Source organism: Harpia harpyja, chromosome Z (genome assembly GCF_026419915.1).
Source record: "Harpia harpyja isolate bHarHar1 chromosome Z, bHarHar1 primary haplotype, whole genome shotgun sequence".
Classification (NCBI taxonomy): domain Eukaryota; kingdom Metazoa; phylum Chordata; class Aves; order Accipitriformes; family Accipitridae; genus Harpia; species Harpia harpyja.
The window spans coordinates 28,441,631-28,454,854 of NC_068969.1; positions in this window are offsets into that span (position 1 = coordinate 28,441,631).

The window sequence follows — 13,224 nt, forward strand, 5'->3', positions numbered from 1 at the left end:
CAATGGGCAGAGCGAGCTGACGTTTCCGCGGAGCCAACGCGGAGCAGCCAGGTCAGCAAAGGCAGAGCAAGGCGCTGGGGCAGAGAGCGGAGCACGACCCGCCGCGGGGGGCTGCGGGCACGGCACGGCACGGTGCTGCTGCTGCTCTTGCTCCTGCTGCTGCTGCTGCTGCTGCTGCTCCTGCTCCTGCTCTTGCTCCTGCTGCTGCTCTTCCTCTTGCTCCTGCTCCTGCTCCTGCTGCTGCTCTTGATCCTGCTGCTGCTCTTCCTCTTGCTCCTGCTGCTGCTCCTGCTCTTGATCCTGCTGCTGCTCTTGCTTCTGCTGCTGCTCCTGCTCCTGCTGCTGCTCCTGCTCCTGCTGCTGCTCTTGATCCTGCTGCTGCTCTTGATCCTGCTGCTGCTCTTGCTCTTGATCCTGCTGCTGCTCTTGATCCTTCTCTTGCTCCTGCTGCTGCTCTTGCTCCTGCTGCTGCTGCTGCTCTTGCTCCTGCTGCTGCTCTTGCTCCTGCTGCTGCTCTTGCTCCTGCTGCTGCTGCTGCTCCTGCTCCTGCTCCTTCTCTTGCTCTTGCTCCTTCTCTTGCTCCTGCCCTGCAGAGCACGGACCAGCACCACCCCAGCCACAGCTTGCCTGCACCGGGGGAGAGACCAGCACCCCCGGGACCATCACAGCTGAAGGCGAGAGCAGTGTGAAGACCCTCTGTTTTACAGTATTTAAACCTCTTTTTTTTTTTTTTTTTCCAGTGAAATAGTATCTACCTTTTCAGTATTAGGCTGATAACTTCTGAAATGCCACGTAGATTTCTTAGCGTTTGTGTAATGTTTAAAGCACTGTTTTCAAAAAGGGCGAGCTCTAATTATAATAAAATAAACAAAAATACCTGGAACCAAATCCACTCTAAAATGGCATGCTCTCTGTCAGATACCACTATACACACTAGAGTAAAAAAAACAGAGTAAAAATACTTTGGACGCACTAAGTGATAGATAAACCCTCTCTATTACACGAACACATGCTGCTGTTAATTCCACAGGCAAGAACTCTTTCAACACAGGTCTTGATACAATTATCAACAGAATAATTAATAGACCGTTGCCTGCAACAGTCCATACTCTGAGAAAGGTACTATTCCACTATTGGCAAATGTGGGAGATGACAACTGATGTCACAGCCGAAGTTTTATACCAATATCGTGTTGATTGGCCAGGCCATTTTTAAAAATCAGAAGCATTAGTATCTGTTGTATACTAATGAAGTCAAATGATGTTTATATTTTTATTATAAATTCTACAGGGCCTACTGAAAAAAAAAAACCAACAAAAAACCAACCTAAAACAACAACAGATAATTTACCAGAATTTTTGTTTCCCCACGTTTTATCACATTCCAGCTTCTGCTTTTCAATCTAGCTTTGCTTAGAGAAGACAAATGACAGGTCGAGGTTTTGTTTTTGTTCCCCTTCCCCCAAAAAAGTTTGAATCCATGATTCTTACGTGAGTTTAAAAAAGTAGACAATCAAAGGAAGCCACTGGTTTTTTTCCCCAGATGATCCTTAGACTGTGATGTATCGTCCGCCACATCCAAATCCTCGGTCATGTCCAAACACTGGGTGCATGAAGTTCGTTTCGTGACCGCCGACATACTCAGAGCCATCACACTCTTGCAACCACGTCTATTAGTGTACTTTTTCAAGGGCGCTGAATATCGCTTTGAATCCTTAAATTTGAACTTGTAGTGAGTGGTCTAGATGTTGAAAATGAAGAAACCTTTGAGAGAAAAGTTCCTTACAACACTACTGAGCATAACCTAGTGTAGCTAAATAAATAAATAAATATGCACACACATATACACACACACATATATATGCACGCATGTGTATATACATACATGTATACGTACATGTATATACATATACACACGCAGACATGCACACACATAGAGAGTTGTAACACCAAGGAAAAACTGGGCTGGTAAATAAGGCAGCCCTAGTGAGAAGTAACCCAATTAACCCAAACTCCAATTAGCATAGCTTAGGCATTGCTGCATACCTAGCCCTGCCTAAGGGTGGGAAGGGCAGGGGGACTAAGAGAGATGGAGGGTGACAGAAAACACTTGTTTTGCTCTCACTCTTTTCTTGAACCATCTGGGAAACTAATTAGGACTGCCAGAAGCATCAATTCTGGCAAATTACGCAGATGGTGGATGTGGCCCTCATCTCACCTGATGAACAGCACTTAAAGCTTACAGGCTAAAATACCATACTGTTTTAGTAACACTTCAGCAATCAAAAAGTTTAAAACAACATTTAAAAAGCAAGCATTAAAATTGGATGAAAATGCTGTCTGTTCTGTGAAAGTCGGTCCATAACCCCATTTTTGTCTGTGTTGCTGAGGGACTACGCAATACATTTCAAACAAACAAACAGAAAACAGAAAAGGAAATCAGTTCAGTTTTGCAGGGTGATTAAACCATAAATGGAGAAGCCTACTTGGTACCTCTAACGCAGATGCATTCTGCAAGTTACATAGGCACTGCAAGGGAAAGCCATAAAAGATTGTTTAACTGAGAGAAGGGGATTATAGAGGATTGCTCGACTGTTCCCTGTCTGGCAATCTGGAAGGTAAATATCCAATGTTCAGCAAACATTTCAGCAGCAGGCATTTGCCACTGCTGCTGACATACAAAGAAAAAACTGCAGAAAAGGGAGTCTTTGACAGGGTTCAGGAAAAAACCAGCTTATTTGGCCTTGTGCATTTTACACTGAAACATTATTTTGTTTCAGATTGTTTTTCTTGAAGGTTTCCAGCGAGTATCTCAGATAAAGCAATGAAAACAAATACGCAGTCTTTGCTGACAAAGGGTAATGATACTTTCCACGGCAAGGACATAACTGCAGCTAAGTCAAGGAGGAAGATTTTTTCCTTGTGGAAGCTGTAGCCTTATTTGCAGTGGTCCATGTATGACTAACTGGCCCATATTTTCAGGGCAGTGAGGGGATTTACTGCACTTGCATTCAAAGTTGTTGCCAAGCCCACTCATTATCTGAGTCTGCACGCTGCATAGAGCTGCTGGTGATGTTCTGAGCACTTTAGGTGCACAAGAAATTATGTTGTTCTAGGTGAGGTAAATTTCTGTTGGTTTTTTTTTTGTCAAAGATAGAAGATGACTCCAGATAACAGTAATACGTTTTGCTGAATAGACCTGTTTCCTCCTAATGTTGCAAAATACAACCTGTGACAGGCTTGACTTTATTAGTGCTTGTTCACAGTGGAGATCGCTGCTGCGAGATCTGCCAGCCGAGACCTGCAGGCACAAAGCACCAGCAAACAAAAGGAGTTTTTCTGTTGTTGTAGCCATCTGCCACATCCAAACCACCGAAAACCGCCCATGTATGAGAAAGCAAGGAAGGAACAGTGGGACAGTGTTAAGGACCACTAATATTTTTCAGTACAACTACACTAGAAAAATGCTGCAGGGTTGATCGGGCTTGGAAGCACAGGAGGTTTCCATCCCCCCCATGAATACTGGAGCCAGTTTCAGAGGTAGCACAGCAGTTCTTGGCCAGAGGTTGCTATCCTTCCAGCCCAAGAGATTTCACTGTTGACTGCTTTCTAGATGTCACTGGTGGAGATATCCAAAAAATCAGCACAAATCCCAAGGCTTTTGTACGAAGTTGTGGAATCACCATCCTCGGAGCCGGGCAAGGTTTCACTGGAAAAGTCCTTGCCCAACCCGAGCTCAATAGATGTGCTTGGAGTGGGGGCTGGGTTCGATGGCCTCCAGAGGTCCCTTCCAACCTGAATTATTCCCTGACTCCACAAATCCCCTCCCTTCTGGAGAGTGACCACTAAGCCCTGTCCTTCACTTCCTCTTCTTACAGCAGCTTTCAACCCAAAAACCAACCTCTCGTCCAATCTTGTGGCAACTTAGTTTCTTTACAGAGTTTAATAAGATTTGCAAAAAGCTTCTCAAAGGCTTTTTGAAAATGCAAGAGGATTATTATGCCCACACGACCCCCTTTATCGGCACACTTACCGCCCTTCCTCCAAATGCCAGTGATGCTGGTCTTCACTGGAGCCTCTTCAACACCTTCCCAACAGACTATGTTCATCCACGTGTCCCCTGATCTCATTCTCTATCACAGACGGTATCATCTCACCAGGAATGGCAGCCGGTCCCACTGCTTTGGCATTCCACAGACCCTGCTAAAGCAATTTTTGAACATACTGGCAGCCTCCAATGGCACCTCCAAGGATACACAGCCCCCAGACCCAGTTCTGTGGTTTCTTACTGGAGTTTCTGAGGAACATCCTCATAAATGTTATCTACTCCTGGCCACTTATTAACATCTACTTTAACTATTTTTTTCTAATATTACTGTATCAGATCAAGTAATGCAGTATCAGCCTGATACTGAATCAAAACTATGAAGGGGGTGAAAAAAGATCTGATGGCAGGAGGAGAAAGAAAAATAACAGTTTTTTAATTTAAACCAGATCCAGTTTGTAGCAGAACAGAGCTGTGAAAGCAACTACTGGGTTGCGGAAAGCTGCTGACGCTGTGAGGGTGATTCATGGATTACCAGAAGCCAGCTCTGCTGCTGCTGCAGAAGTGCAGTGCAAGGATTGCTCTACAAGCTTGCTGCTTTCAGCAGTGGAGGGAACAAGGTCCTGTACCATGAGGAGGGGATCCAGTTGGCACCCACATGCCCCAACCTGCTGCAGAGGTGAAGGGCTGAAAACATTACGTGCTGCAGAATAAGACACCCCATTCCCAGTGGTGAGAATCCCCAAATGCAGATATACAGCTGCACCGTGTAATTCTTACATCATTGTTTAACAAGTGTTATTAATTGCATTAGATCCACAGGTCAAAGGATCAAAAAAAGTAGTTTATATGTTACTTCTGCTGGTTTAGAAACAGAAGCCATCACCCCAGGGTGGATATAGACCATCATGTCATGCAGAGGAGCACCACCCATCCCACCCCAGCCTGCCCTGGTTCTCCTTGCCAAGGCTTGTTGGCTTGGCCTTGTGCTGAGGCTAAGCTGTGGGGAGAGCTAGGCATGGAGCAAGCACCACGGGGAATGGGGAAAGGTCTCTGCTGGGGTGGCCCGGCCAGAGGTACTGATCAAACCACTCCGCAGGTCTCTGCTGCCTGGGTGTCCCCTTCCACAGGGGACTGGGAGAGATGTGGGACCACCTTGGCAGGAGATGCTGCTGTAGTTGGGGGGCAGGGAAGGGAAGGGATGGCATATGCTCAGCAGGTTTTGAAAGTTCTGGGCTATTTTAATCCACTTCATGATCCCCTGGATAAGCGCTTAAGACCAAGTGACCCAGCGCGTGAATTCTACAGGGAGAAGTGCCTCAAACTACTTAACGTGCTCCTGCAGAAGCTCTGCCCTTTGCCTGCCTACGGTTTTGTTCAGTAATGTATAAAGTTTCTACTTTTTCTCACTAAAAACATATCACAGGAGTCCAGATAGCATTCATTACATCAGGGAAATGAAAATGATCTAATAAAGTCAGCTGAAGTGTGAGTTAATGTGCATTTTAAGAAGAGAAAATTAAAGAACAAAGATCATACCTAGATATACAAAATATCTACCACATAGTATATGCATAACAAAACCAGTTACTCACCTATCAAAGCTGCAAGTTCTCAACAAGTCACAAATAAAACCTCATCAGGAGTAAGTTTCCTGTTTAAAGTTACCTTCTAACCCATTTTATACAACTGCACTTCTCCAGAATTAAAAGGCAAAGCACATTGTCAATCAGCTTTCCTTATACAGATGTTAAACATCTTCCAAGTGGTCATTGGATGGCCATTTAATGATTAAAAAAATAATGTTGGTTTCCAAAAATCCAAAGATACAGTTTAGAGCTAGACTTCAAATCAGCTGCTTCTTTTTTATTATTTATTTATTTTTCCTGATTTCTGCTTTCTTATTTTCCCTTCTGTTATGATTTCACTGCTATTTATTATACTCCTTGTAGTTCCCAGCCTCCTCTGCTGGCCACATACCTCTAACTACAGAGGCATGTATTGAGGCAGCAAGAGAGGATGATCTGTGTGTGGTAACTGAACAATTTTCATGGATTTGAATGTTGTCTTCACTGCTTTCACTGTAACAGAAAAATCACTTAATTTTAGTCTCACAGCCTCTCACATTCTCCTGCACTCTTGTACTACTTATTCCAGAACGGCAGCCCACTCTCAAGAGGTATTTGGCTGCTCGGGAGCCTTTACTGGCTGATAACTGTACATGTGATGTGAGAAATGGCATGTGATAATAGGACATAAATGACAGTGTCTTTATAAATGGATTCTTTTTAAGAACAGAAGCCAGTGAATTACTATTTTCCTGCCTCATACCCTGGGTATATAATGTATAGTCACGGAAGGGTTCTGGTTTGGGCTGTTGTCTCTTGAAGGAGTGTTAATTGACATCTCACTACTGAACAGCCTATTTTTACAAAACTAATGGGAATTCAGTGTCTTCAAGGCTTTTCCACCATCAGTCCACTATAGTCAAAGTTTACTACTAAGGGCTGATGCATGGATGGTATGGACAACGTGACTCTCTAAGCATTGCTTCCTCCGGAAATTGGGCTGGCAATCGCTCCCTCTGAAGAGGAGGGAGATGGACACTCACAGCACTGTGTCATATTTTATTTTCACAATAGTTTGTTGGAATTCTTGTTGTTGTTGTTTTGGGGGTTTGTTGCTTTTTTTTTTTTTTTGAAGTGCACATCTGCACTAAATACCTCACCTCTGAAATCACTGAGGAGTACCAGGACAAATTTGGTAAGTTTTCACACAAAAAGTTTTCAATAAAAACCTGACATTTCTGAATGCCAGGTCTCCAAACAGAAAATGAAACCTTGATTTAATCTATAAATCAGTATTGTACTTTTATGGTTTATTTTCTCTAAGTTGAGGTAAATAAAAGTAACCACAAATTACCTTGTATTTGTTGTTGGTCTAGAGTTTGCACAGATATAAACCGACTGATCAGCACTAGGTATTTTCTGGTAATGAGATTTAGTGTCTATTGCTTTATTAGTAGTATTATAGTTGCAAGAAAAATGAGGCCAAAAGGCCAGACTGGTCAGCCTGAAAGATGGTCTGCTCAGAAACCATCAAAATAGATTAGCATTTAAAGGCCTAAATTTTTCATACTGCAAAAAAAGATCACTTACAGGAAAGAGCAAGAAGAGGAATTTTCCTATATTATAACAATATACTATTCTTGATACTGCAGAAAAACTAGAAGAATTGCCAAGCAGCTTGAAAAAGGAGCTGGCAAGCAATTGCAAAAACAGTTGCTTGAGCTGGATGAAAAGAACACACATAAAAGTAATGTATCGGGTTAATTTTCCACGTAGTGTCTATGAAGCTCTAGCATCAGTAAATTGTCTAAACTTCCTTTTTTACTTCTTGTATTTTCTTTTTCATGGCAGGTGTGTTGCTTTTCTGATAGTAGTATATGCATTATAAATTTCCATCTTCTTCTCTTCTATTAACCTCATAGTAAAACTTCACGCTTTGTTAATATAAAAGAATGCAGTTTTGTTTGAATTTCACAAATCTTTTCCTTTCTTAGAGTTAACATTTTCTCTACTGAATCATAAGAAAGAACAAAATTGGTATAATTTTCAAAAATCATGTTCAAAATCATGTTTCAAAAGTCACGTTAGCCTGCTAAGGATGAGATCTGACTTCTCAGTTTAAAACTGAAGACATAAACAGCATATGCCAAATAGCATCAACTTTATTACGGCAAAGGCCCTATTTTTGCCTTAGCTTCACTTCAGAGGCACTGGATAAGTCTCCGAATAATTACGATGCTCTGACATTCTTACAGTGTAAGTATAAACAGTAAATACTACTAAAAGGTAACGTTTCAGGCACACATTTAATATGTGTTTTTTCTTCTCTGAAAACATTTACAAAAAAAAAATCAGGCTTTTTCTGCAAGAAAAGATTTGGCAGTTCTTGGTTGGTTTTTTTTTTCCTTATATTTGAATCATCAGCAATCTTCACTGAGTGTTCTACAGTGAAGAGTCTTAAATTACATCGTGATTTTCAATTATGTATTTGGCAGCAACTTAAGCTATAGTCTTGAATATAGATTGATATCTCCAGAAATCTTGCCAGCATTGCCTAACAATGCTTTTTCATCTAACAAAAATAATAAAGTAGGGGCATGATGTTTGGAAAAGACCAAGCAGGGCAGAACGTTTGGGAGCAAGGGAAAACAAAAGGGAAAACAAGTTACAAAGAACAAAATCAATTGTGTTTTCTCTTTAATAGCAATAGGGGCTTTCTATAAGCTTCTAGGTTTATAGATTTTTGCATGGATTTTACAAACAGTAGTTTATACAACAACATCCCTACAAGACAGTTTTATTCTCTTCTTTGGTTTACTTTTGGCAAAAATGTGTTCTGCTGGGAAAAAATATTGTGGTTTTACACTTAGTTTCCCCCTCTGAAAGCCAATGCTCAGTAAAGTCTCTGTGCAATGATTTATGCAGCTTGTGCTTATTAACAAAAGTGAGTTCAAAACAAAATAATATACAGCATCCAGACTAAAACAAAAATAACCTGTGCTTTAAGTCCAGGAGTGGAGTTACTTAAGGAATGGAGTTAGCTAATGGCTGAACTTACCTCTTATTTCCTCTCTATTACATGAAAATTTTAAAAGAAAGGACATAAATAGAACTTATTTGAAAAGCTTCAGTCTTTAAAAGTATTTTCCATTCTTTACAAGTCAAAACATTTGTACTAATTTAAAATTGAGCTGTCAGCAAAGTAATGAGTAATTATATAGAAATATTTTATGTGACACATTTCTACAGATCGCTAAATGGGATTTAATTAATTGAGTTTTAATCTTATTTTGGTACATCAATGGTTTAATATATACTTGTCTGCTAGAGAACCTGTTGTTTTAAATCCAGTCCTTTTATGACTTTAATTCCTGACCGAGAGAAGCTTGAAACAATCAGTCAGTAAGAGCAACAATCTGATAACATCACCCACAAAAATTTCTGAACTGTGTAAAAAATAATTAGTTCAGGCCAGATATATACCACTGAAACCTCAGATGGAGTGCAAGTAGGCTCTTCAAAAATCTTACCCACCTTCTTGCAATCCCTGTGTTGTGGTATGGAGCATATAGGGTAAATGCCTATCCATTAGATAATCACATGTCCTCAGAAGCTCCAAAATTTCTAAACTAAACAAAGATGAACTTCTCGCAAGTGAGTGATCAAGACATTTGCTTGTGATGAGAAATGAATGTTTTATGGTTTTGATGTTCTGAATTCTGCTGATAGTATTCTCCATCTGTCTGAAATTGTGGCTCACAATTTATAGTATACAAGAGGCAGATCGTTCACCTGAATTTGCGATTTCATACTTAACCACTGAAGACAGGAATAGCTTGGCAACAGTAAAACAATGTTTTTAAGCAGGTGATGAAGAAAACTTAAAAGAAAATGGGTACTGCAATATTTTGCCTGTGATTAGACAGGATTTTTTGCAAGGATGAGGATGAGCTCTTCATTGTTAATTTCACGAAAACCGCTTCACTTGTTTGGGTTGGTAAACTTTCATGCCCGATTATTGCAGGGTCTGTCATGCACAAGTAAACTCTGAGCACTCCTGGGGAGACGGAGTTCCAGTCCTCCATTTTATGAATGGAGTTTACAGAGACAGTACCAGGCACCCAGCTATTCCACTGCAAGGGGAAGGTGCCTTAGGTTAGCTCTACGCCCATGAATCTTAGCGATTTTATCAATGTCACCCAATTCTCCCGGTGTTCAAAACCCTCCCAAGACGCAGCGCGAGGGGAAAGGGACAGCCAGACCTCGGCCCTTCTTTCCTTCCATCCTTGCTGCTGCTGCTGCTGCTGCAGAGGAGCTGCAGAAGGTGCTTTAAAACTGGGGGTTGTGCCCTGCTGCTGCCTTACGGTCTGTACGGAAATTTTGAAACAGACTTTTATGGAGGGTGGATTTGACTGTAGGAGCATCAGAATGCCAAGCCTTATTCCCTAGCAAATATCAAAAATGTTGCTACAGATATATATAGAATGTACACATTAACACAACAAGCTAGCAACTTAAATCCAAAGATTTCTCATTTATCTTGATCTCTAACCTAGTATCAGGCAGACTTTGAAGGCTAGTGAAGAATTCCTCTCATTCCTAATTGCCAATCTTTCGATTCTCGGTCTCATTTCAGTTGCCATGTCCATTCTGATGGTAAGACCACAATTTTTGTTATCAGTAAAAGAAATTCTCCCCACTAGCTTGCAGAATCTGGACACATTATTTAACAGTTTGAGGCACTTGGAAAAACTGAGGAATGGCATCAGTTTCTGTATGGATCACCCTTTTAGGGTCTCTTCTTACAATGTTATGTGAGGGTTAGGACTGAAGTCAGTTCTGCTTGCACACATTGTATTATGCTGTGCCTTCACAGCAGAGCAGCAGTGATGCACAAGCAAAAAAAATCAAAGGAGTGCAGCAAACAATGACATGATAGTAAGAAACTTAAAAAAATATCAATTTAAAAGGTATAAACACTGGCATAAAGTATTGAGAAAGAATTAAGACAAGTTCACAAATTTATTTATTAGAATATTAACGTGGGGGGGAGGCAAACCAATCCATCTTTACTTCTGTGACTTTGAAAGTAATTAAATACTAGCTTTATTGTGTCAAAATAAACAACCAGATCATCGCATTCATTTTTTCTGATTGCAATCAGCACAAGTTTCGCTTCTCTTGTCTTTCTTTAGGGGATGAGCTACCCATATTGTGAAATTAGCTGCAGCAGAGACTGACAGGCTATTAAAGAACTGCAGTTCCTCAGAAGCTTCTCAGGTTAGTGCTGGTCTAGAATAAAGTCATGCCAAGACAGTGTTCCATTTGGAAAAACACTGTTATTTTACAAAACTGTTCTTATTAAACACCTTAGCTCCCAGAAGGAGATCCTGCAGAACAGTTTATTTGGCTCTCCTAGCCAGATCCCCACACAGCAGGAAAATAAAATATTTGTGCGTGTCTCTCTGCTTGCATCTTCTCAGAACATCAGTCCAAAAATTTGGCCTGAAAAATCAGTTTGTTTTCATTCCTGACCTTCATCTGGAGAGGAGGAGGAAAAGACTTCATGTCAGGTAATTTGCCAAAGGGAAGGATCACATATATTCATGGTCCCATTACGTAACCTGGACTTTTGGAACTGGATGTATAAATTAGGCACCTAAATAAGCGACGTGTATCTGATCTTGAACAAGTACCTGCCATTGATGTCAGCTAAAAGTCTTGCTGCCTGAAGTAAGGGATATAAGATCACAAATGTATGTTACCTCATTACAAGTACTAAGGATGCTCAAAATTAATAAGGTGTTTTATTAATCTAGTATGCTGAAAGGAAATAACAAAGTGTACAAATACCATGTCTAGCTATTTTAGCCTCAGTATTTGCTTTTAACAAGCTTAAAGAAAATCTCTGAACAATATTGCATCATAATTAATGAAATACAAAGTCTCAGACCTTCAAAAAGGCTCTGCATTGTTTGTTTTTAGGTCATGGATTTGATTGCCATTTATTAGCACTGAAACATCTTGCATTGTCCAAAGATGAATCTATGCCTGATTTCTTTCTTCACACCATCTACCAGAAAATAGATCATAATTATCATTTCATCTAGTAAGACACTATGAAGTCCTACAGCTAATCTTGGTAGATTTGGGCCGGTAGTATCAGATGGTTTGGAATTGAAAATCATGTGTCAGACACATGGTTAGGATGTAATGCAACCAGCTAGAGGAATGACAGGATTTTCTGAGATGTCTTGAATATAGCTCCAATGACCCTTTTTATGTTTTAGAAGGAGGGCTTCTTATGTAATACCATAAATGACAGCAAAACTCTATTTTTAAACTAATTTCTGATTATTAAGCATAATGGCAAAAACGAGCATTAAAAATACAGTAATTAAGATTATTATTGGGAAATGCAAGTGGAAAAGTTAATTATAAGAAAGGAAAACATCAGCAGAGTGACGTTAAAATGCTATCTGTGTTTTAAACAGATCTTGTGCTTTTATTTCTTGTTCATCTGTTTTCAATACTAACTTAGGTCTTCCAAGATTTTTTCCAAGCTTCTTGTTCTACTAGAATCAACTAATGTACACTTGTCTGTTCTTACTGTCCCTCTTTCTTTCTGTTTTTTCTTTTGGCCACACTGCTCTGTACCCCCACAGCTGTATATTTTCAAGTAAGTTTTTTAAAATAAAAGCTTAATTACTTGAGCACATTAAAGGCATTTTGCTGATGGAATTAAAATTCTTTAGAGGCTATATGCGCTATTGTCATTAACTGTATGCTAACTGTTCATCATAGGCCTTGATTAAGGTCTGTTGGGTTTCCAGCCAGAAGAGAACAGCTCTGGGCTCTCTGGACAGGCTGTCCCTCCACCAAAGCCAAGCTGTGCCTGTGACCCCCCAACACGGTCTCTCTCTCTTGCCCCCAGACCCCCAGCTGGAGTTTCATCCACACCCCAGTGGCACTCGCACCAGAGGAGTGCAGGGATGGTGTCATGCTGAACTCGGGTCCCAAGAAACAGCGACTGCTCCCAACGGGACCTGGGAGATGCTCAGAGACCAAAAGGCATGTGGGTCACCCCTTAGTGCTGTAGCTCCCATTAGGCAACTGGGGTCTCCGTGATTATTCACCTTCCACATTCTCGCCTTTTCCATAGCGTTTTAATTCTCTCGTTACATTCAAGATTAAGAGGAAACAAGGGTGTAGAGTCTCAAATCCATTACCAAGGTTACAGCACGGGGTTGCGATAGCAACCATGACCATCTTTTTGAAAAGATCCTCTTCTCAAATCTTTGCAATACACCATCACTTACTGCTTGAGTGAATGAGTTCATTAAAGATGTGAAAAGTTTCTAGTTACTCTTAAAAAATTATTTCCTTGCTAGACTTCTTAAATATAGCAAGTCACTTGAAACAAATTTTAATGGGCAATGACTAACAGTAGCTTTCTCATTTTCCTGACACTTTATGCTATGATTCACTTAAGTACAGAGTGCTTACCTGAAACCAGCACTGAAGAAAGCTGTTGTTTCGAACAAAAGAGCTCTATGTTATTATGTACTTAGAAAAAACCCAAACAAGAGGTTTTCAGTATCTCAATTCAGAG